At 47.4% G+C, this 23,670-nt stretch overlaps 1 non-coding gene across 1 annotated transcript; it reads right to left on the bottom strand.

The window, feature by feature from the left end:
* Positions 1-2,748: 2,748 nt before the first annotated feature.
* On the bottom strand, positions 2,749-2,855 carry LOC130465139 (small nucleolar RNA R71). The gene has a single exon (XR_008925427.1). It is a non-coding gene; the product is annotated as a small nucleolar RNA R71 (small nucleolar RNA).
* Positions 2,856-23,670: the final 20,815 nt, after the last annotated feature.

Here is a 23,670-nt window from a genome sequence, read left to right as displayed (position 1 = left end):
GGCCCAAGCAAGGTAAGCAAGGGAAAGTCGTGGCAAAGAAAGGCAAGAGGAAGGCATGGCAAGGCATATCCCAAGCAAGGTAAGCAAAGAAAGGTGTTACGGTTCGATTGACGGAGTATTTCGGGGGATGACGGTTGTGGAATTGGCCTGCGACACGGCCATAGTACCGACTTGACCTTGAGTTTTCGTTGTTCAGAAAAAAAATCCAACGATGCATTGAGGGAATTTTTCGGCTCCGTAAAGTCGGGGGATGACGGTGGTGGATTTGGCCCGCAATACGGCTAACGTCCCGACTTGACCTCGTTTTTTCGTATGCCGCAATGGTCCCGCGGTCGTCTCTCGGATGGGATAGCGAAGGGGAGTTTGGGACTTGTCCACCGGATGCGGTCTGTTCTTGCGGGCAGCGGACCGAGCAGCCCACGAGCGCGGACTAAAATCTAGTTGACGTCGTCCTTCGAACAAACCTCGTAGGTATTGTAGGGGAGCTTGGGAATCCATGATCGGATGCGGTGTGTTCTAGTGTGCGGGCAACGGACCAAGAAGCACACAAGAGCATACTAAATCTCGTCGTCGTTCCTTGATGAGTCATATTTGTATAGGGTATTTTAGGCGCATTTAGGTTGCATTATTAGGCATTTATATCATTTTAGTTGCATTTAGGATCACATTTGCATAAGTTATCGTTGTCGTACTCTATTACGCCCCGTTTGTGTTTTCTTAATGTTTCAGGTGATTTTACGGTCATTTGGATGCTTTCGGAGTGTTATGAGTTGATTTGGATGATGAACGGATGGAATGTTGACTCGAGGATCATTGCATATCTCTAGGGATAATTTTGAGTCAATAACGAAGCTAAACGCTATTTTTCTAAGCATCAAAACGGACAGGCGTTCACTCTTTTGATGATATCTCAAGTTCTACATGTCGGAATGAGGCGATTTTTATTGGCCTAGAAAGTAGACTTCAAGAGCTTTCCAACGACAGGTCACACGTCCTTATAGGCATTGTAGAACAAGAGTTATGACATAAACAAGATGGCTCGACTATCCGATTCGCCCGAAGCCCAAAACGATGGCCCAATCTTCCCCTTGGGCGCGAAAACCAGCGACCCACCAGCGGGCCCGCTGGTTTCTCCGCCCAGCTACTTCCACGCGGGTTCATGCTTTCGTCTTGGTGATCGTCCAATAAAATCATAGCTTATGTAATTGTTATTTTCCTTTTTTGTTTAGAATTTAGGAAACACTAAAATACCTCAAGGGAATGAATGTATTCCCTTATGCTTTTATTTTCTTTTACGTTTTTCAATTGGGAGAACACTTGAACGCCAGTTTTTGGTTTTCTATTCTTCCCTTTTTTCCATTGTTGAACCCTAGCTTTCAATTTTCAATTCATCAATCTAGAGGTAATTCAATAATTTCTTTTGCTTTTATTCTTTCTTATTGTTTTCGTTCCTTAGTTTAAATTTTCCTTTGATTATGAAATTCATGTTTATTATTTCTATCATGTTTGTTAATTCAATTATGAGCGAGTAGTCGTATTCTAGGGCTAAGTAAGGGAAACCATGTTTATACCATGATTATTATGCATAAAGTTTGTTAATTTATAGATTATTGCTTGAGTATTCCGATTGATTTGTTTTAATTGTTGATTCATGTTATCGGCCAATTTCATGAATTGATTATCTAGCTAATAGGAATTAGAATCGAAAGATCGTATTTTTAGAGGCTTAGTGCAATTGGCAATTCTGATTATGTTAGCGACCGTACTGCATATGTTGAATTGAAAGTGTTAAGACCCGACCGTAGGCTTAGCATGTACTTTAATTACTCGGCTTAGTTTATTCATTTCCGAATTGATTTATGTTCTTGGATTGGTATAAGCATGGTGAACCGAACAGACGCCCTAGACCTTTAATTCATTGATCAATTACGCATTTTTATTATTGTTTTAGCTTTAGTAGTTAATACTCAACTCAACTTTCGTTATTGAAATAGTTCGTATAATTGGGCAAAAACTAATAGAACTTGTCTCCCTGTGGGATCGACCCGTACTTGCTAAGTATCTGCTAACAACAGACACCGTGCACTTGCGGTATCACTTTTTAATCTATCAAGTTTTTGGCGCCGTTGCCGGGGAGACGGCTATATTCTATTAGTTTTAGTTTGATTATTTGAACTGTTTCCATTGTCTCATTGGAACTCTCAGTTCCAATTGCGGCAAATCTCACTGCGTTTTCTTTCGTTGTTGTTTATGCCCAGGTCTGCCAGAACGGGTACCTTGGTTCCTCCCGATCCCGATCTTGGAAAGACCCTTCGTCAACTAAAAAAGCAACAGAAAAAGAAGAAGCTGTCAGGGTCCCAAGACTCACAGACTCCACCGAGTCACACGATGTCTAAATCCCTGAAATCATATGGGGTTCCTTCCTCGAACAGTGTTCCGACTAGGCTCACAATGCCAACTATTGATGCAGTCAACTTTGAGATCAAGCCCGCTCTAATCTCCATGGTCTCACAAAGTCAATTTGGTGGCCATCCATCTGAGGAACCCACCAACCATTTGCAGAGGTTCAACCAACTGTGTGGTACTATCAAGCATCAAGGGGTCACTCAAGACCAATTGAAAGTCATGTTGTTTGGTTTTAGCCTTCGTGATAAGGCTCAGACATGGTTGAATGATGTCAAGGAGACAGAGTGGAGTGCTATTTCACAGGCCTTTCTAGAAGAATTCTTTCCACCCACCAAGACTGCTGAAATAAGGCATAAGCTGACTACATTCACTCAAGAACCTGGTGAATCACTTCGAGAAGCCTGGGATAGATTCAAGGCTTTGCAGCGGTCGTGCCCGCATCATAATATTGAAAAATGGTTCTTGGTTCAGATTTTCTACCATGGTTTGCAAGATGAAACAAAGAACACGGTTGATTCTGCTTCTGGAGGTGTTTTTCTTGACAAAGAAGTGGATGCAGGTTATGATTTCCTTGCCAATCTTGCTGCTAATCATTACAGCACCACCAGAACTACATCTAAGAAGGGCAAGATTGATGTCGATGCTTATGCCCTATTGTCATCACAAGTGGCAGCCTTGAACCTAAAGATCGATGCTTTGAAGTCCCCTCAGTCTGGTACTCCCCCAATGAGTATCAATGCTATGTCCAGTGTAGCTCCGGTAACAACTTCTTACTGCGAAGTATGTGGAATCCAAGGTCACTTTGGTCATGAGTGCTCTTATAGTCTGCAGGATACCACGCGAATGGAGCAAGTGAATGCTTTTCAACAGAGGCAACCCGATGACCCATATTCCAACTCGTACAATCCAGGTTGGAGGAATCATCCAAATTTCTCATATCGAAGCAACAATGCTCAAAATCCTCAACCCCAGCAACAATGGTCACAACCACAGTTCCATCCACCTCAGGCACATGTTGCTAGGCCTCCATTTCCACAAGGAGCCTCACATAATGCTCCCCCGGGGTTTAATAGACCCCCGCACCAAGGCTATCAGCAACAACCTCCGCAGAGCAATGCCACTCCAGAGCCTAACATGAGTGATCTGTATAAACTCATAGCGAATATGCAGAAGACCTCAGAGATTGCTCAAAAGAACCACGATGAGAGCATAAAGGAGTTGAAGAATAAAAATAGAATGTTGGAAAACCAAGTTGCTCAACTCGCTGATACTTTGTCAAAAAGGCAACCGGGAAAACTTCCAGGGCAATCTACTTCATCTCAAGATCACACTAGAGAGAGTGCTTGTGCCATAGTTCTTCGCAGTGGTACTACATATGATGCCCCCTTGGTACCTACTGATTTTATAGATATTGAAAAGGGGAGAGAGGAGGCTAGAAGGACTAAGGAAAGAGTCAAGGAGAAGGCTATTGATGATTCTTGCCCTTTTGTTCCTCGATTGCCATTTCCACATCGACAATATAAGTCAAAGGGTGATCATCAGTCTGGTGAAGAGGCACATGTTGAAATTAAGACTGTGGATGTAGGGGTTGAAACCCCGGGTGTTGAGGATGAAATAGAGGAGAATAAGAGCGGCAAGGAGAAGGTTACTGATTCTCCCCCTTTTGCACCTACACTACCATTTCCTCACTGCATGCAGAAAGCAAAGGTTGATCAACAGTTCGGTAAGTTCTTCGCTATGGTCAAAAATCTCGAGGTAACGATTCCTTTCATTGATTTAATATCTCAGATCCCTATGTATGCAAAATATTTAAAGGAATTAATCACTAAGAAAAGGGATCTTGGTGGTGTAGAGAGAGTGGCTCTAACTGAGGAGTGTAGTGCTATGTTACAAAACAAGTCTCCTCCTAAACTAAAGGACCCCGGTAGTTTCTCCATCCCTTGTCATATAGGTGCTTTATTCATTGATAAGGCTCTATGTGATTTAGGTGCTAGTGTGTCCGTCATTCCCCTCTCTATTTATAAAAAGTTGAACATGGGAGAATTGAAATGTACCACCATTACTCTGCAAATGGCCGACCATTCTATTAAATACCCCTTAGGTGTTTTAGAAGACGTCCCCATGAGAGTAGGTAAATTCTATATTCCTGTAGACTTTGTTGTACTTGACATAGAAGAGGACAACCAGATTCCAATAATCTTAGGCAGACCATTCCTTCATACCGCGGGGGCAGTTATTGATGTTAAGAAAGGAAGGCTAACCTTGACTGTAGGGGATGATAAGGTGAGCTTTAACTTGTCTCATGAGATGAAAAGTCCAATGCAAGAAGTGTCTTATTCTTTGATTGCCTCTAATGCTAAGTTGCCTCATTCTTATTCTAGAAATTCTTCAAATAATGCACTTGGTTTGAAAGAGTTTGCAGGTGATGATGATCCTGGTGATGCAGTTGATGCTAGTCCAATAGTTGGAGCAAGAAGTTCGGTACTCGATAGCACAAAGTTCAAAGTGAACGACCAACGATTGAAGCTATACACTGAAAAAGCGTTCATTGGAAAATTGGAGATGGCCTATCTCTCCAATCCACCCATCGACGCTTGATTTTTGAGGTTTGGAGTCAAGCTAATGACATAAAACGAGCGCTTATCGGGAGGCAACCCGGTTTCTAATTTTCCCTCTCTCATTTTTTTTTCATTTTTTTCAATTTTGATTTATCTTTCTACTTTAATTTAGTATTTTATTTTTATTTGGTTATTTTTTTTGAAAAAAAAAAATTAAAAAACAACAAAAGCACAAAAATATTTCTCTTCGAGTTCACTTGAATTCATTTTTTATTTTATTTTTAGATTAGTTTTTCGTTAATCGTATTTTTTCTTTTAATTGATTATTTTGTGTGTTTAATTTTAACAAGCGATTCTAACTTTTGAGTTTAGTGGCGCTTGAATTATTATTTTTTCAGAATTATAGGTGCAAGATCAAGTTCATTTCGAAAATACGATGCATCGACAAATTTTTGAGCTACAATAATGCAGCGAGCGAGCACTCGCGCCCAGCGAGGGAGCTCGTTGTGCGCGCATTTCCCAACGCTGGCCCAGCGAGCCCGCTGTCCTATTTTGCCTAAATTCTTCAATCTTCTGCCTTGCGCGCTGACGAACCAGCGGTCTCGCTGGAATTCCCGCCCAAGACTATTCATAAAAAAAAGGAAATATCTCTCCACCTTCCTCCCCAGCCACGAGCACCAACCTCCCTTCTCTATCTCACTACTGTACCTTCTGACAGTCACGCAACAACCACCGTCGGCTCGCCAACTACCTCACCGGAGTTCCGCCGGCACCGAAGCACCAGCCTGCACACCTTCCCTCACCCATGGCACCGCACCACCAGCCCTCCTTCGACCTCTCTCTCAAACATCCTCCCCTCTGCCGTCCACCTGAAACAACCGGCTACGCACACTACACCACGGTCGGCCGTCGGCCACCACCAACCGCCCCCCTGCGCTTCCCCACCAGTCGCCCCTCTCCTGTCGTTTTCCCCTCTCACCCACGCAAACAAACTTCATCCCACCCTCCCGCGCACCACCAGCGCACCATCCACCAACCACTCATTCGAATTCCCGTCATTCCCTCGCCCACCTACAGTCGTCGGCCGCCTGTAAAGCTATACTACGGTGGTCGGCGCACCGCCAGCACCACCTTCCCTCCTATACCTCTCAAATATCCACATTCAATATTATTTGGTTCATGAATTTAAAACCCTAACTTTTGAAATCAATTTGGGGGTTTTTGATTATTTGTAGGCATTGACAAATTGTGTAGTATTGTGGCTTGTTTGTGGAATTCACGTGAGTTCGCAACCAAATTCTGGTCTTTGTGATGCACAAAAGGTTTTAAAATTTCAAGTTTTCTAAACTTTATTCACATGACTCATTTTTTAAAAAGGAAATTGGAATTTTGATGTCAATATTGGATGTTGAATTCGGATTGTTGTTGTTTGTTGTGAATATTATATGAATTATTTGTTGAGATTGGCTAACGCTTGTTGGTTGTTGAGTTTGAACTATTAGCATTGGCGAATATTATCTGAATTGCTTGTTGAGATTGTTTAATGTTTGTTGATTGTTGAGTTCAAATTGGTAGCATTGGGAAATTATTGATTATTGCATGAACTATTAGTTGGGATTGATCGTTGAATCTTGAAGCATGCACCGTCTTTGTTGAATGGAGTATTCTAAATTGTGATTGTTGCATCTATGAAGATTGGCTCTTTGCGTCGTCAGTTTGAAGCTTCTGGCCACACCGCTTTCTACTGTCGACAGTCCTACCGAGTCTTACTCGGCCGACGAGGCTCATCACGAGTGAGCACTTTCCATCTCTCTCCCTTGTTTGAGTTATATTGTTGCTATTTTCACAGTGAGGGCACTGTGTTTTGTTTAGCTTGGGGGAGGGATATCTATCTTTATTGCTTTCTAGTATAGTTTTATTGCTTTTTTTTAGGTGTTGTACGCTTTGTACCATCCATTAGGGGTGGGAGTTTACGTGCAACGAAAAAAATGTACTGCTTTCCTAGTGTTATTGTTCAATTTAGTTGCATTTTTACTTGCATTTGCATGTCTTTATACCCTGCATTGTGCAATTGACTTTCAAACTTTGTTCGGGCTTTATTTGACTCTCTTGAGCTTCTTTTGAACTTAGTTATGATTCTGAAATTCAGTCGGTCATGCTATACATTGATAACTGCTTGGCATTGTGTGAACCAATTGAATGGTATGCGGTAAGATGTTGGTCTCGTGTCAAGAATAGCTAGTCAATTATCTTGTAGGTCACCTTACTATGTGTTTGTGTGATTGATGTGACTTGTTATCGTATGATTTTGGCTTGAGATTCATTAGTAGTTTAGTTGCAACTCACGCATGCCGCGTATGACAGAGGCCATTCTCTTAGGAAGCCTTCAGACGAACTTAGAAACATCAGTTCCTGCCTTTCATACCCATGTTGTAGCCTTGTCCGTTTATTGTTTTAACTCCACAAAATTGAGCCCTATTAGCCCCGTTGGTTACTTGTCCCGAGTCTAGCTTGGGGGAGCTTCGGTGTTCGTAATGGTTTCATTGATGTTGATTGATTGGCACACTAAGCCAATAGTTCGTGGTTCGAGGCTATGTTTGGATTTGTGGTTCGGAAATGGTGTATATTATTGTTGGCACCCAAGCTTGTAACAGTTAGCATTAGATTTATTTATGTACTTTCGATTTCATTATCTAGTTTCATTTTCATTCAATAAAAAAAAAAAAGAAAAAAAAAAGAAAAAAGAAAGAAGAAAAAAAAAAATAGAGAAAAATCAAAGAAAAAAAAAAAATTATATATGTTTTTCGTTCTTGTATGTAATTTGAAAGCAAGGAAAGGGGAATGAAGAAAGATCATTGACATTATATTATGTTTTCCCTTGGTTGTAACTTGGTTGATTGTTAGGGTTTCATGGTTCGATGGAGTTGGATTTGCGGCATTATCACGCCGACGCATATAGTTAACATTTGCTCCCCAAGTTGGACCTTACTCTCACTTTTTCCCAAATTATACCCTACCCTTCCTTTTCACCTAGCCCCATTACAAGCTTATTATAAAGACCTCTTGATCGGCATGTTTGTTTTGTGATTGAATGAAAATCGTTTCTTGCTATTGTCATCTTACCCTATGTTGCATCATATATTTATATTCTACAAGGTATGCGGCGACGACTAGCTTGATTGAGAATAGTTTGTGGCTAAGCTTGGTTGTTTCGATTGTGGATCACGATGCTTTGTGGTTCTATTTGTATCTGAGCTAGATTTCCGTCTCAATAACTCTGTTTGATTGTTTGCTCGAGAGTTAGGTTGGTCTTACCATGGTTTTATGAAAGTCAAGTGCGTCTTGCTTCTCTATCTTTGGTTTAGTGTTGCTTGGGGACAAGCAACAGTCTAGCTTGGGGGAATTTGATGAGTCATATTTGTATAGGGTATTTTAGGCGCATTTAGGTTGCATTATTAGGCATTTATATCATTTTAGTTGCATTTAGGATCACATTTGCATAAGTTATCGTTGTCGTACTCTATTACGCCCCGTTTGTGTTTTCTTAATGTTTCAGGTGATTTTACGGTCATTTGGATGCTTTCGGAGTGTTATGAGTTGATTTGGATGATGAACGGATGGAATGTTGACTCGAGGATCATTGCATATCTCTAGGGATAATTTTGAGTCAATAACGAAGCTAAACGCTATTTTTCTAAGCATCAAAACGGACAGGCGTTCACTCTTTTGATGATATCTCAAGTTCTACATGTCGGAATGAGGCGATTTTTATTGGCCTAGAAAGTAGACTTCAAGAGCTTGCCAACGACAGGTCACACGTCCTTATAGGCATTGTAGAACAAGAGTTATGACATAAACAAGATGGCTCGACTATCCGATTCGCCCGAAGCCCAAAACGATGGCCCAATCTTCCCCTTGGGCGCGAAAACCAGCGACCCACCAGCGGGCCCGCTGGTTTCTCCGCCCAGCTACTTCCACGCGGGTTCATGCTTTCGTCTTGGTGATCGTCCAATAAAATCATAGCTTATGTAATTGTTATTTTCCTTTTTTGTTTAGAATTTAGGAAACACTAAAATACCTCAAGGGAATGAATGTATTCCCTTATGCTTTTATTTTCTTTTACGTTTTTCAATTGGGAGAACACTTGAACGCCAGTTTTTGGTTTTCTATTCTTCTCTTTTTCCATTGTTGAACCCTAGCTTTCAATTTTCAATTCATCAATCTAGAGGTAATTCAATAATTTCTTTTGCTTTTATTCTTTCTTATTGTTTTCGTTCCTTAGTTTAAATTTTCCTTTGATTATGAAATTCATGTTTATTATTTCTATCATGTTTGTTAATTCAATTATGAGCGAGTAGTCGTATTCTAGGGCTAAGTAAGGGAAACCATGTTTATACCATGATTATTATGCATAAAGTTTGTTAATTTATAGATTATTGCTTGAGTATTCCGATTGATTTGTTTTAATTGTTGATTCATGTTATCGGCCAATTTCATGAATTGATTATCTAGCTAATAGGAATTAGAATCGAAAGATCGTATTTTTAGAGGCTTAGTGCAATTGGCAATTCTGATTATGTTAGCGACCGTACTGCATATGTTGAATTGAAAGTGTTAAGACCCGACCGTAGGCTTAGCATGTACTTTAATTACTCGGCTTAGTTTATTCATTTCCGAATTGATTTATGTTCTTGGATTGGTATAAGCATGGTGAACCGAACATACGCCCTAGACCTTTAATTCATTGATAAATTACGCATTTTTATTATTGTTTTAGCTTTAGTAGTTAATACTCAACTCAACTTTCGTTATTGAAATAGTTCGTATAATTGGGCAAAAACTAATAGAACTTGTCTCCCTGTGGGATCGACCCGTATTTGCTAAGTATCTGCTAACAACAGACACCGTGCACTTGCGGTATCACTTTTTAATCTATCATTCCTTCGAGCAAACCTGGAACGGGTACTATAGTCGAGGGGAGCTTGGGCCTCGATGACCGAATTCGGACTGTTCTTGTGTGCGGGCAGAGGACCAAGCAGCACACTAGAGAGCGGACTAAATCTCGTCGTCGATCTTTGAACAAACCTCTTGTCCCTTTTGGCTTTAGTGTGCTAATGTTTCCGAAACTCGATGCGGACCGTTCCCGGATGCGGGCGATATCAAGCGGCATGTGGGTGCAGTCCAATTCTAGTTGACGTTGTGTTAGCTAACCTTAGCCAGTGTTGTCCCGCCTCGATTTGTTTGTTTCTTTCACGTCAAACGGTGCTAGTCGGGGGACATCTAGCCCATCCTTGCGGCCACTTTGTGGTCGTGGGATGCAAGCTCGTTGTTTCTTGGCCAAGCGGTACGCTACGCGTGTGAGTGGTGTTTGGTTTTTTTAGCTGGCGGGCTCCGTGAACCGCACGCCGATAAACCTCTTCAGTGTTTGCTCCAAGTGCTATACAGGCCTTGGGCGAGTGATGGTTTTCTGTGTTGCATTCCTAACGATCGCATTGACATGGACCAAGGGCATGGCATCCATAAGCATGCAAGGGAAAGGCATGGCCCAAGGCACAACAATCGGACCCAAGGCATGGCCCAAGGCAAAACGATCGGACCACATGCACAATAATGACCACTATGAATGAATTTTCCCGAAAACTTTCCAAAAATAGCAACCCGGGACCACACAGGCACCCCCCGAGGTCCCAAAATAAAAAATTTCAACACCAATGTTTTGTATATATATTTATATGTCTTTTCCTATTTTTTCGGATTTTTTGGGAATTTTTTGAATTTTTTGGGATTTTCCCCGTTTTTACCCCTAAAATAGCAACCCGGGACCACACGGGCACCCCCCTAGGTCCAAAAATAAAAAATTTCAACACCAATAATTTTTTGGGATTTTTTTGAATTTTTTGGGATTTTTTGGGATTTTTTTGAGATTTATTTGAATTTTTCCCTTATTTTTCCCGTTTTTACCCCTATTTTCCCTATTTTCGGAAAACAAAAATAATTTTTTTGAAAAAAAAAATCATGAAAATTAAGCTTAATGCCCATATAAGGTTTTCCAACAAAAAAAACGGGGCATTATTATGACAAAAACTCAAGTTTTGAGCCATTATTATGTTACTGTCACTTGGGTGTTCACTAGGAAAATTTAGCTAATTCAAAATAAACCTCTATAGGGGGAGGGTGAGAGTGGAAAGATGGATGGTCAAGGTTGGCTTAAAACTCTCTTGTGGGCACCGTTGGGCATGGTCGGCCCCCCTACGACACCACACATGCCCATGACATTAGACGGATTGAAAATATTGGATCATTCGACGGATTTGACGCATAATTTTTTGTCCGAGACCCGATTTGAAGCGAAAAATTATTTTTTTGAAAAAAAAAAAAAATCAAAAAAGTTCTAAAAAAGTTCAAAAAAAATATTAAAAAAAATTTATTTTTGAAAAAAAAATTGTTGGCTCTAAGCAATGGCACGACATGGCCCAAGAAAGGCAAGCAAGGGCACGACATGGCCCAAGCAAAGCAATGCATGACCCAAGAAAGGCAAGCAAGGGCACGACATGGCCCAAGCAAGGCAATCCATGACCCAAGAAAGGCAAGCAAAGGCACGACTTGGCCCAAGCAAGGCAAGACATGACGCAAGAAAGGCAAGCAAGGGCACGACATGGCCCAAGCAAGGCAAAGCATGACCCAAGAAAGGCAAGCAAGGGCACGACATGGCCCAAGAAAGGCAAGCAAGGGCACGACATTGCCCAAGCAAGGCAAGGCATGACCAAAGAAAGGCAAGATAGGGCACGACATGGCCTAAGCAAGGCAAGGCATGACCCAAGAAAGGCAAGCAAGGGCACGACATGACCCAAGCAAGGCAAGGCATGACCCAAGAAAGCCAAGCAAGGGCACGACATGGCCCAAGCAAGGCAAGGCATGACCCAAGAAAGGTAAGCAAGGGCACGACATGGCCCAAGCAAGGCAAGGCATGACCCAAGAAAGGTAAGCAAGGGCACGACATGGCCCAAGCAAGGTAAGCATGACCCAAGAAAGGCAAGCAAGGGCACGACTTGGCCCAAGCAAGGCAAGGCATGACCCAAGAAAGGTAAGCAAGGGCACGACATGGCCCAAGCAAGGCAAGGCATGACCCAAGAAAGGTAAGCAAGGGCACGACATGGCCCAAGCAAGGGAAGCATGACCCAAGAAAGGTAAGCAAGGGCACGACATGGCCCAAGCAAGGGAAGCATGACCCAAGAAAGGTAAGCAAGGGCACGACATGGCCCAAGCAAGGCAAGGCATGACCCAAGAAAGGTAAGCAAGGGCACGACATGGCCCAAGCAAGGTAAGCATGACCCAAAAAAGGCAAGCAAGGGCACGACTTGGCCCAAACAAGGCAAGGCATGACCCAAGAAAGGTAAGCAGGCACGACATGGCCCAAGCAAGGCAAGGCATGACCCAAGAAAGGTAAGCAAGGGCACGACATGGCCCAAGCAAGGTAAGCATGACCCAAGAAAGGCAAGCAAGGGCACGACATGGCCCAAGCAAGGCAAGGCATGACCCAAGAAAGGTAAGCAAGGGCACGACATGGCCCAAGCAAGGGAAGGCATGACCCAAGAAAGGTAAGCAAGGGAACGACATGGCCCAAGCAAGGTAAGCATGACCCAAGAAAGGCAAGCAAGGGCACGACATGGCCCAAGCAAGGCAAGGCATGACCCAAGAAAGGTAAGCAAGGGCACGACATGGCCCAAGCAAGGCAAGGCATGACCCAAGAAAGGTAAGCAAGGGCACGACATGGCCCAAGCAAGGCAAGGCATGACCCAAGAAAGGTAAGCAAGGGCACGACATGGCCCAAGCAAGGTAAGCATGACCCAAGAAAGGTAAGCAAGGGCACGACATGGCCTAAGCAAGGTAAGCATGACCCAAGAAAGGTAAGCAAGGGCACGACATGGCCCAAGCAAGGTAAGCATGACCCAAGAAAGGTAAGCAAGAGCGCGATATGGCCCAAGCAAGGCAAGGCATGACCCAAGAAAGGTAAGCAAGGGCACGACATTCCCCATACAAGGTAAGCAAGACCCAAGAAAGGTAAGCAAGGGCAGGACATGGCCCAAGCAAGGCAAGGCATGACCCAAGAAAGGTAAGCAAGGGCACGACATGGCCCAAACAAGGTAAGCATGACCCAAGAAAGGTAAGCAAGGGCACGACATGGCCCAAACAAGGTAAGCAAGACCCAAGAAAGGTAAGCAAGGGCACGACATGGCCCAAGCAAGGCAAGGCATGACCCAAGAAAGGTAAGCAAGGGCACGACATGGCCCAAGCAAGGTAAGCATGACCCAAGAAAGGTAAGCAAGGGCACGACATGGCCCAAACAAGGTAAGCAAGACCCAAGAAAGGTAAGCAAGGGCACGACATGGCCCAAGCAAGGCAAGGCATGACCCAAGAAAGGTAAGCAAGGGTACGACATGGCCCAAGCAAGGTAAGCATGACCCAAGAAAGGTAAGCAAGGGCACGACATCGCCCAAGCAAGGCAAGGCATGACCCAAGAAAGGTAAGCAAGGAAACGACATGGCCCAAGCAAGGCAAGGCATGACCCAAGAAAGGTAAGCAAGGGCACGACATGGCCCAAGCAAGGTAAGCATGACCCAAGAAAGGTAAGCAAGGGCACGACATGGCCCAAGCAAGGTAAGCATGACCCAAGAAAGATAAGCAAGGGCACGACATGGCCCAAACAAGGCAAGGCATGACCCAAGAAAGGTAAGAAAGGGAACGACATGGCCCAAGAAAGGTAAGCATGACCCAAGAAAGGTAAGCAAGGCACGACATGGCCCAAGCAAGGCAAGGCATGACCCAAGAAAGGTAAGCAAGGGCACGACATGGCCCAAACAAGGTAAGCATGACCCAAGAAAGGTAAGTAAGGGCACGCCATGCCCAAGCAAGGCAAGCAAGGGCAAGTCGTGGCAAAGAAAGGCATGTAAGGGCAAGTCGTGGCAAGGCATGGTCCAAGCAAGGTAAGCAAGGGAAAGTCGTGGCAAAGAAAGGCAAGAGGAAGGCATGGCAAGGCATATCCCAAGCAAGGTAAGCAAAGAAAGGTGTTATGGTTCGATTGACGGAGTATTTCGGGGGATGACGGTTGTGGAATTGGCCTGCGACACGGCCATAGTACCGACTTGACCTTGAGTTTTCGTTGTTCAGAAAAAAAATCCAACGATGCATTGAGGGAATTTTTCGGCTCCGTAAAGTCGGGGGATGACGGTGGTGGATTTGGCCCGCAATACGGCTAACGTCCCGACTTGACCTCGTTTTTTCGTATGCCGCAATGGTCCCGCGGTCGTCTCTCGGATGGGATAGCGGAGGGGAGTTTGGGACTTGTCGACCGGATGCGGTCTGTTCTTGCGGGCAGCGGACCGAGCAGCCCACGAGCGCGGACTAAAATCTAGTTGACGTCGTCCTTCGAACAAACCTCGTAGGTATTGTAGGGGAGCTTGGGAATCCATGATCGGATGCGGTGTGTTCTAGTGTGCGGGCAACGGACCAAGAAGCACACAAGAGCATACTAAATCTCGTCGTCGTTCCTTCGAGCAAACCTGGAACGGATACTATAGTCGAGGGGAGCTTGGGCCTCGATGACCGGATTCGGACTGTTCTTGTGTGCGGGCAGAGGACCAAGCAGCACACTAGAGAGCGGACTAAATCTCGTCGTCGATCTTTGAACAAACCTCTTGTCCCTTTTGGCTTTAGTGTGATAATGTTTCCGAAACTCGATGCGGACCGTTCCCGGATGCGGGCGATATCAAGCGGCATGTGGGTGCAGTCCAATTCTAGTTGACGTTGTGTTAGCTAACCTTAGCCAGTGTTGTCCCGCCTCGATTTGTTTGTTTCTTTCACGTCAAACGGTGCTAGTCGTGGGACATCTAGCCCATCCTTGCGGCCACTTTGTGGTCGTGGGATGCAAGCTCGTTGTTTCTTGGCCAAGCGGTACGCTACGCGTGTGAGTGGTGTTTGGTTTTTTTAGCTGGCGGGCTCCGTGAACCGCACGCCGATAAACCTCTTCAGTGTTTGCTCCAAGTGCTATACAGGCCTTGGGCGAGTGATGGTTTTCTGTGTTGCATTCCTAACGATCGCATTGACATGGACCAAGGGCATGGCATCCATAAGCACGCAAGGGAAAGGCATGGCCCAAGGCACAACAATCGGACCCAAGGCATGGCCCAAGGCAAAACGATCGGACCACATGCACAATAATGACCACTATGAATGAATTTTCCCGAAAACTTTCCAAAAATAGCAACCCGGGACCACACGGGCACCCCCCGAGGTCCCAAAATAAAAAATTTCAACACCAATGTTTTGTATATATATTTATATGTCTTTTCCTATTTTTCGGATTTTTTGGGAATTTTTTGAATTTTTTGGGATTTTCCCCGTTTTTACCCCTAAAATAACAACCCGGGACCACACGAGCACCCCCCTAGGTCCAAAAATAAAAAATTTCAACACCAATAATTTTTGGGATTTTTTTGAATTTTTTGGGATTTTTTGGGATTTTTTTGAGATTTTTTTGAATTTTTCCCTTATTTTTCCCGTTTTTACCCCTATTTTCCCTATTTTCGGAAAACAAAAATAATTTTTTTGAAAAAAAAAAATCATGAAAATTAAGCTTAATGCCCATATAAGGTTTTCCAACAAAAAAAACGGGGCATTATTATGACAAAAACTCAAGTTTTGAGCCATTATTATGTTACTGTCACTTGGGTGTTCACTAGGAAAATTTAGCTAATTCAAAATAAACCTCTATAGGGGGAGGGTGAGAGTGGAAAGATGGATGGTCAAGGTTGGCTTAAAACTCTCTTGTGGGCACCGTTGGGCATGGTCGGCCCCCCTACGACACCACACATGCCCATGACATTAGACGAATTGAAAATTATGGATCATTCGACGGATTTGACGCATAATTTTTTGTCCGAGACCCGATTTGACGCGAAAAATTATTTTTTTGAAAAAAAAAAAAATCAAAAAAATTCTAAAAAAGTTCAAAAAAAATATTAAAAAAAATTTTTTTTTGAAAAAAAATTTGTTGGCTCTAAGCAATGGCACGACATGGCCCAAAAAAGGCAAGCAAGGGCACGACATGGCCCAAGCAAAGCAATGCATGACCCAAGAAAGGCAAGCAAGGGCACGACATGGCCCAAGCAAGGCAAGACATGACCCAAGAAAGGCAAGCAAGGGCACGACATGGCCAAGCAAGGCAAAGCATGACCCAAGAAAGGCAAGCAAGGGCACGACATGGCCCAAGAAAGGCAAGCAAGGGCACGACATGGCCCAAGCAAGGCAAGGCATGACCAAAGAAAGGCAAGCAAGGGCATGACATGGCCTAAGCAAGGCAAGGCATGACCCAAGAAAGGCAAGCAAGGGCACGACATGACCCAAGCAAGGCAAGGCATGACCCAAGAAAGCCAAGCAAGGGCACGACATGGCCCAAGCAAGGCAAGGCATGACCCAAGAAAAGGTAAGCAAGGGCACGACATGGCCCAAGCAAGGCAAGGCATGACCCAAGAAAGGTAAGCAAGGGCACGACATGGCCCAAGCAAGGTAAGCATGACCCAAGAAAGGCAAGCAAGGGCACGACTTGGCCCAAGCAAGGCAAGGCATGACCCAAGAAAGGTAAGCAAGGGCACGACATGGCCAAGCAAGGCAAGGCATGACCCAAGAAAGGTAAGCAAGGGCACGACATGGCCCAAGCAAGGGAAGCATGACCCAAGAAAGGTAAGCAAGGGCACGACATGGCCCAAGCAAGGCAAGGCATGACCCAAGAAAGGCAAGCAAGGGCACGACATGGCCCAAGCAAGGCAAGGCATGACCAAAGAAAGGTAAGCAAGGGCACGACATGGCCCAAGCAAGGGAAGCATGACCCAAGAAAGGTAAGCAAGGGCACGACATGGCCCAAGCAAGGCAAGGCATGACCCAAGAAAGGTAAGCAAGGGCACGACATGGCCCAAGCAAGGTAAGCATGACCCAAGAAAGGCAAGCAAGGGCACGACTTGGCCCAAACAAGGCAAGGCATGACCCAAGAAAGGTAAGCAGGCACGACATGGCCCAAGCAAGGCAAGGCATGACCCAAGAAAGGTAAGCAAGGGCACGACATGGCCCAAGCAAGGTAAGCATGACCCAAGAAAGGCAAGCAAGGGCACGACATGGCCCAAGCAAGGCAAGGCATGACCCAAGAAAGGTAAGCAAGGGCACGACATGGCCCAAGCAAGGCAAGGCATGACCCAAGAAAGGTAAGCAAGGGCACGACATGGCCCAAGCAAGGTAAGCATGACCCAAGAAAGGCAAGCAAGGGCACGACATGGCCCAAGCAAGGCAAGGCATGACCCAAGAAAGGTAAGCAAGGGCACGACATGGCCCAAGCAAGGCAAGGCATGACCCAAGAAAGGTAAGCAAGGGCACGACATGGCCCAAGCAAGGCAAGGCATGACCCAAGAAAGGTAAGCAAGGGCACGACATGACCCAAGCAAGGGAAGCATGACCCAAGAAAGGTAAGCAAGGGCACGACATGGCCCAAGCAAGGCAAGGCATGACCCAAGAAAGGCAAGCAAGGGCACGACATGGCCCAAGCAAGGCAAGGCATGACCCAAGAAAGGTAAGCAAGGGCACGACATGGCCAAGCAAGGGAAGCATGACCCAAGAAAGGTAAGCAAGGGCACGACATGGCCCAAGCAAGGCAAGGCATGACCCAAGAAAGGTCAAGCAAGGGCACGACATGGCCCAAGCAAGGCTAAGCATGACCCAAGAAAGGTAAGCAAGGGCACGACATGGCCCAGCAAGGCAAGGCATGACCCAAGAAAGGTAAGCAGGGCACGACATTGGCCCAAGCAATGGCAAGGCATGACCCAAGAAAGGTAAGCAGGGCACGACATGGCCCAAGCAAGCAAGGCATGACCCAAGAAAGGTAAGCAAGGGCACGACATGGCCCAAGCAAGGTAAGCATGACCCAAGAAGGCAAGCAAGGGCACGACATGGCCCAAGCAAGGCAAGGCATGACCCAAGAAAAGGTAAGCAAGGGCACGACATGGGCCCAAGCAAGGCAAGGCATGACCCAAGAAGGTAAGCAAGGGCACGACATGGCCCAAGCAAGGTAAGCATGACCCAAGAAGGCAAGCAAGGGCACGACATGGCCCAAGCAAGGCAAGGCATGACCCAAGAAAGGTAAGCAAGGGCACGACATGGGCCCAAGCAAGGCAAGGCATGACCCAAGAAAGGTAAGCAAGGGCACGACATGGCCCAAGCAAGGCAAGGCATGACCCAAGAAAGGTAAGCAAGGGCACGACATGGCCCAAGCAAGGCAAGGCATGACCCAAGAAAGGTAAGCAAAGGCACGACATGGCCCAAGCAAGGCAAGGCATGACCCAAGAAAGGCAAGCAAGGGCACGACATTGGCCCAAGCAAGGGAAGCCTGACCCAAGAAAGGTAAGCAAGGGCACGACATGGCCCAAGCAAGGCAAGGCATGACCCAAGAAAGGGCAAGCAAGGCACGACATGGCCCAAGACAAGGGCAAGGCATGACCCAAGAAAGGTAAGCAAGGGCACGACATGGCCCAAGCAAGGTAAGGCATGACCCAAGAAAGGCAAGCAAGGGCACGACTTGGCCCAAACAAGGCAAGGCATGACCCAAGAAAGGTAAGCAAGGCACGACATGGCCCAAGCAAGGCAAGGCATGACCCAAGAAAGGTAGCAATGGGCACGAACTGGCCCAAGCAAGGCAAGGCATGACCCAGAAAGGCAAGCAAGGGCACGACATGGCCCAAGCAAGGCCAAGGCATGACCCAGAAAGGTAAGCAAGGGCACGACATGGCCCAAGCAAGGCAAGGCATGACCCAAGAAAGGTAAGCAAGGGCACGACATGGCCCAAGCAAGGCAAGCATGACCCAAGAAAGGTAAGCAAGGGCACGACATGGCCCAAGCAAGGAAGCATGACCCAAGAAAGGTAAGCAAGGGCACGACATGGCCCAAGCAAGGCAAGGCATGACCCAAGAAAGGTAAGCAAGGGCACGACATGGCCCAAGCAAGGCAAGGCATGACCCAAGAAAGGTAAGCAAGGGCACGACATGGCCAAGCAAGGCAAGCATGACCCAAGAAAGGTAAGCAAGGGCACGACATGGCCCAAGCAAGGCAAGGCATGACCAAGAAAGGTAAGCAAGGGCACGACATGGCCCAAGCAAGGCAAGCATGACCCAAGAAAGGTAGCAAGGGCACGACATGGCCCAAGCAAGGCAAGGCATGACCCAAGAAAGGAAGCAAGGGCACGACATGGCCCAAGCAAGGGAAGCATGACCCAAGAAAGGTAAGCAAGGGCACGACATGGCCCAAGCAAGGCAAGGCATGACCCAAGAAAGGTAAGCAAGGGCACGACATGGCCCAAGCAAGGCAAGGCCTGACCCAAGAAAGGTAAGCAAGGGCACGACATGGCCCAAGCAAGGGCAAGGCATGACCCAAGAAAGGTAAGCAAGGGCACGACATGGCCCAAGCAAGGCAAGGCATGACCCAAGAAAGGTAAGCAAGGGCACGACATGGCCCAAGCAAGGGAAGCATGACCCAAGAAAGGTAAGCACGGGCACGACATGGGCCCAAGCAAGGCAAGGCATGACCCAAGAAAGGCAAGCAAGGGCACGACATGGCCCAAGCAAGGCAAGGCATGACCCAAGAAAGGTAAGCAAGGGCACGACATGGCCCAAGCAAGGGAAGCATGACCCAAGAAGGTAAGCAAGGGCACGACATGGCCCAAGCAAGGCAAGGCATGACCCAAGAAAGGTAAGCAAGGGCACGACATGGCCCAAGCAAGGGAAGCATGACCCAAGAAGGTCAAGCAAGGGCACGACATGGCCCAAGCAAGGCAAGGCATGACCCAAGAAAGGTAAGCAAGGGCACGACATGGCCCAAGCAAGCAAGGCATGACCCAAGAAAGGTAAGCAAGGGCACGACATGGCCCAAGCAAGGAAGCATGACCCAAAAGAAGGTAAGCAAGGGCACGACATGGCCCAAGCAAGGCAAGGCAGACCCAAAGAAGGTAAGCAAGGGCACGACATGGCCCAAGCAAGGCAAGGCATTGACCCAAGAAAGGTAAGCAATGGGCACGACATGGCCAAGCAAGGGAAGCATGACCAAGAAAGGTAAGCAAGGGCACGACATGGCCCAAGCAAGGCAAGGCCTGACCAAGAAAGGTAAGCAAGGGCACGACATGGCCCAAGCAAGGCAAGCATGACCCAAGAAAGGCAAGCAAGGGCACGACATGGCCCAAGCAAGGCAAGGCAGACCCAAGAAGGTAAGCAAGGGCACTGACATGGCCCAAGCAAGGCAAGCATGACCCAAGAAAGGTAGCAGGGCACGCATGGCCCAAGCAAGAGGCAGGCTGACCCAAGAAGGGCAAGCAAGGCATACGACATGGCCAAGCAAGGCAAGCATGACCCCAGAAAGGTAAGCAAGGGCACGACATGGCCCAAGCAAGGGAGCATGACCCAAGAAAGGTAAGCAAGGGCACGACATGGCCCAAGCAAGGCAAGGCATGACCCAGAAAGGTAAGCAAGGGCACGACATGGCCCAAGCAAGGTAGCATGACCCAAGAAAGGCAAGCAAGGGCACGACTGGCCCAAGCAAGGCAAGGCATGACCCAAGAAAGGTAAGCAAGGGCACGACATGGCCCAAGCAAGGCAAGGCATGACCCAAGAAAGGTAAGCAAGGGCACGACATGGCCCAAGCAAGGTAAGCATGACCCAAGAAAGGCAAGCAAGGGCACGACATGGCCCAAGCAAGGCAAGGCATGACCCAAGAAAGGTAAGCAAGGGCACGACATGGCCCAAGCAAGGCAAGGCATGACCCAAGAAAGGTAAGCAAGGGCACGACATGGCCCAAGCAAGGTAAGCATGACCCAAGAAAGGAAGCAAGGGCACGACATGGCCCAAGCAAGGCAAGGCATGACCCAAGAAAGGTAAGCAAGGGCACGACATGGCCCAAAGCAAGAGCAAGGCATGACCCAAGGAAAAGGTAAGCAAGGGCACGACATGGCCCCAAGCAAGGCAAGGCATGACCCAAGAAAGGTAAGCAAGGGCACGACATGGCCCAACGCAAGGGCAGATGACCAAGAAAGGTAATCAATGGCACGACATTGCCCAAAGCAAGGTAAGGCATGACCCAAGAAAAGGCAAGCAAAGGCACGCCATTGGCCCAAGCAAGGCAAGGGCATGCACCAAGGAACGGTAATGCAAGGGCAGACATGGCCCAAGCCAGGGCAAGCATGACCCAAGAAAGTAGCAAGAGGCACGACATGGCCCAAGCAAGGCAAGGCATGACCCAAGAAAGGTAATGCAAGGGCACGGAACAGGGCCAAGCAAGGTAAGCATGACCCAAGAAAGGCAAGCAAGGGGCACGGACTGGCCCAGCATAGGCAAGGCAATGACCCAAGGAAGGTCAAGCAAGGGCACGACATTGGCCCAAGCAAGGCAAGGCATGACCCAAGAAGGTAAGCAGTGGCACGACATTGCCCAGCAAGGTAAGGCATGACCCAAGAAAGGCAAGCAAGGGCAGACCTTGGCCCAAGCAAGGTCCAGGCAATGGACCCAAGAAAGGTCCAGCAAGGGTACGACATGGCCCAAGCCAATGCAACCAAGCATGACCCAAGGAAGGTAAGCAAGGGCACGACATGGGCCAAGCAAGGCAAGCATGACCCAAGAAAGGTAGCAAGGGCACGACATGGCCCAAGCAAGGTAAGCAGACCCAAGAACAGGTCAGCAAGGGCACACATGGCCCAAGCAAGGCAAGGCATGACCCAAGAAAGGTAAGCAAGGGCACGACATGGCCCAAGCAAGGGAAGCATGACCCAAGAAAAGGTAAGCAAGGGCACGACATTGCCCAAGCAAGGCAAGGCATGACCCAAGAAAGGTAAGCAATGCACGACATGGCCAAGCAAGTAAGCATGACCCAGAAAGGCAAGCAAGGGCACGACTTGCCCAAGCAAGGCAAGGCATGACCCAAGAAGGTAAGCAAGGGCACGACATGGCCCAAGCAAGGCAAGGCATGACCCAAGAAAGGTAAGCAAGGGCACGACATGGCCCAAGCAAGGCAAGGCATGACCCAAGAAAGGTAAGCAAGGGCACACATGGCCCAAGCAAGGGAAGCATGACCCAAGAAAGGTAAGCAAGGGCACGACATGGCCCAAGCAAGGCAAGGCATGACCCAAGAAAGGTAAGCAAGGGGCACGACATGGCCCAAGCAAGGTAAGCATGACCCAAGAAGGTAAGCACGGGCACGACATGGCCCAAGCAAGGCAAGCATGACCCAGAAGGTTAAGCAGGGCACGACATGCCCAAGCAAGGTAAGCATGACCCAAGAAAGGTAAGCAAGGGCCGACTGGCCCAAGCAAGGCAAGGCATGACCCAAGAAAGGTAAGCAGGGCACGACATGGCCCAAGCAAGGCAGGCATGACCCAAGAAAGGTAAGCAAGGGCACGACATGGCCCAAGCAGTAAAGCATGACCAAGAAAGGTAAGCAAGGGCACGACATGGCCCAAGCAAGGCAAGCATGACCCAAGAAAGGTAAGCAAGGGCACGACATGGCCCAAGCAAGGTAAGCATGACCCAAGAAAGGTACAGCAAGGGCACGACATGGCCCAAGCAAGGTAGCATGACCCAAGAAACGGCAAGCAAGGGCACGACTTGCCCAAGCAAGGCAAGGCATGACCCCAAGAAAGGTAAGCAAGGGCACGACATGGCCCAAAGCAAGGCAAGGCATGACCCAAGAAAGGTAAGCAAGGGCACGACATGGCCCAAGCAAGGGAAGCATGACCCAAGAAAGGTAAGCAAGGGCACGACATGGCCCAAGCAAGGCAAGGCATGACCCAAGAAAGGTAAGCAAGGGCACGACATGGCCCAAGCAAGGGAAGCATGACCCAAGAAAGGTAAGCAAGGGCACGACATGGCCAAGCAAGGCAGGCATGACCCAGAAAGGTAAGCAAGGGCACGACATGGCCCAAGCAAGGCAAGGCATGACCCAAGAAAGGTAAGCAAGGGCACGACATGGCCCAAGCAAGGAAGCATGACCCAAGAAAGGTAAGCAAGGGCACGACATGGCCAAGCAAGGCAAGGCATGACCCAAGAAAGGTAAGCAAGGGCACGACATGGCCCAAGCAAGGTAAGCATGACCCAAGAAAGGCAAGCAAGGGCACGACATGGCCCAAGCAAGGCAAGGCATGACCCAAGAAAGGTAAGCAAGGGCACGACATGGCCCAAGCAAGGCAAGGCATGACCCAAGAAAGGTAAGCAAGGGCACGACATGTCCCAAGCAAGGCAAGGCATGACCCAAGAAAGGTAAGCAAGGGCACGACATGGCCCAAGCAAGGCAAGGCATGACCCAAGGAAAGGTAAGCAAGGGCACGACATGGCCCAAGCAAGGCAGGCATGACCCAAGAAAGGTAAGCAAGGGCACGACATGGCCCAAGCAAGGCAAGGCATGACCCAAGAAAGGTAAGCAAGGGCACGACATGGCCCAAGCAAGGGAAGCATGACCCAAGAAAGGTAAGCAAGGGCACGACATTGGCCCAAGACAAGGCAAGGCATGACCCAGAAGGTAAGCAGTCACGACATGGCCCAAGCAAGGCAAGGCATGACCCAAGAAAGTGCAAGCAAGGGCACGACATGGCCCAAGCAAGGGCAGGCCATGACCCAGAAAGGTAAGCAATGGC

Source organism: Spinacia oleracea, unplaced genomic scaffold (genome assembly GCF_020520425.1).
Source record: "Spinacia oleracea cultivar Varoflay unplaced genomic scaffold, BTI_SOV_V1 SOVchr0_055, whole genome shotgun sequence".
Lineage (NCBI taxonomy): Eukaryota > Viridiplantae > Streptophyta > Magnoliopsida > Caryophyllales > Amaranthaceae > Spinacia > Spinacia oleracea.
Note: the sequence above shows the minus strand (reverse complement) of the source record. Positions and strands in the feature narration are given on the sequence as shown.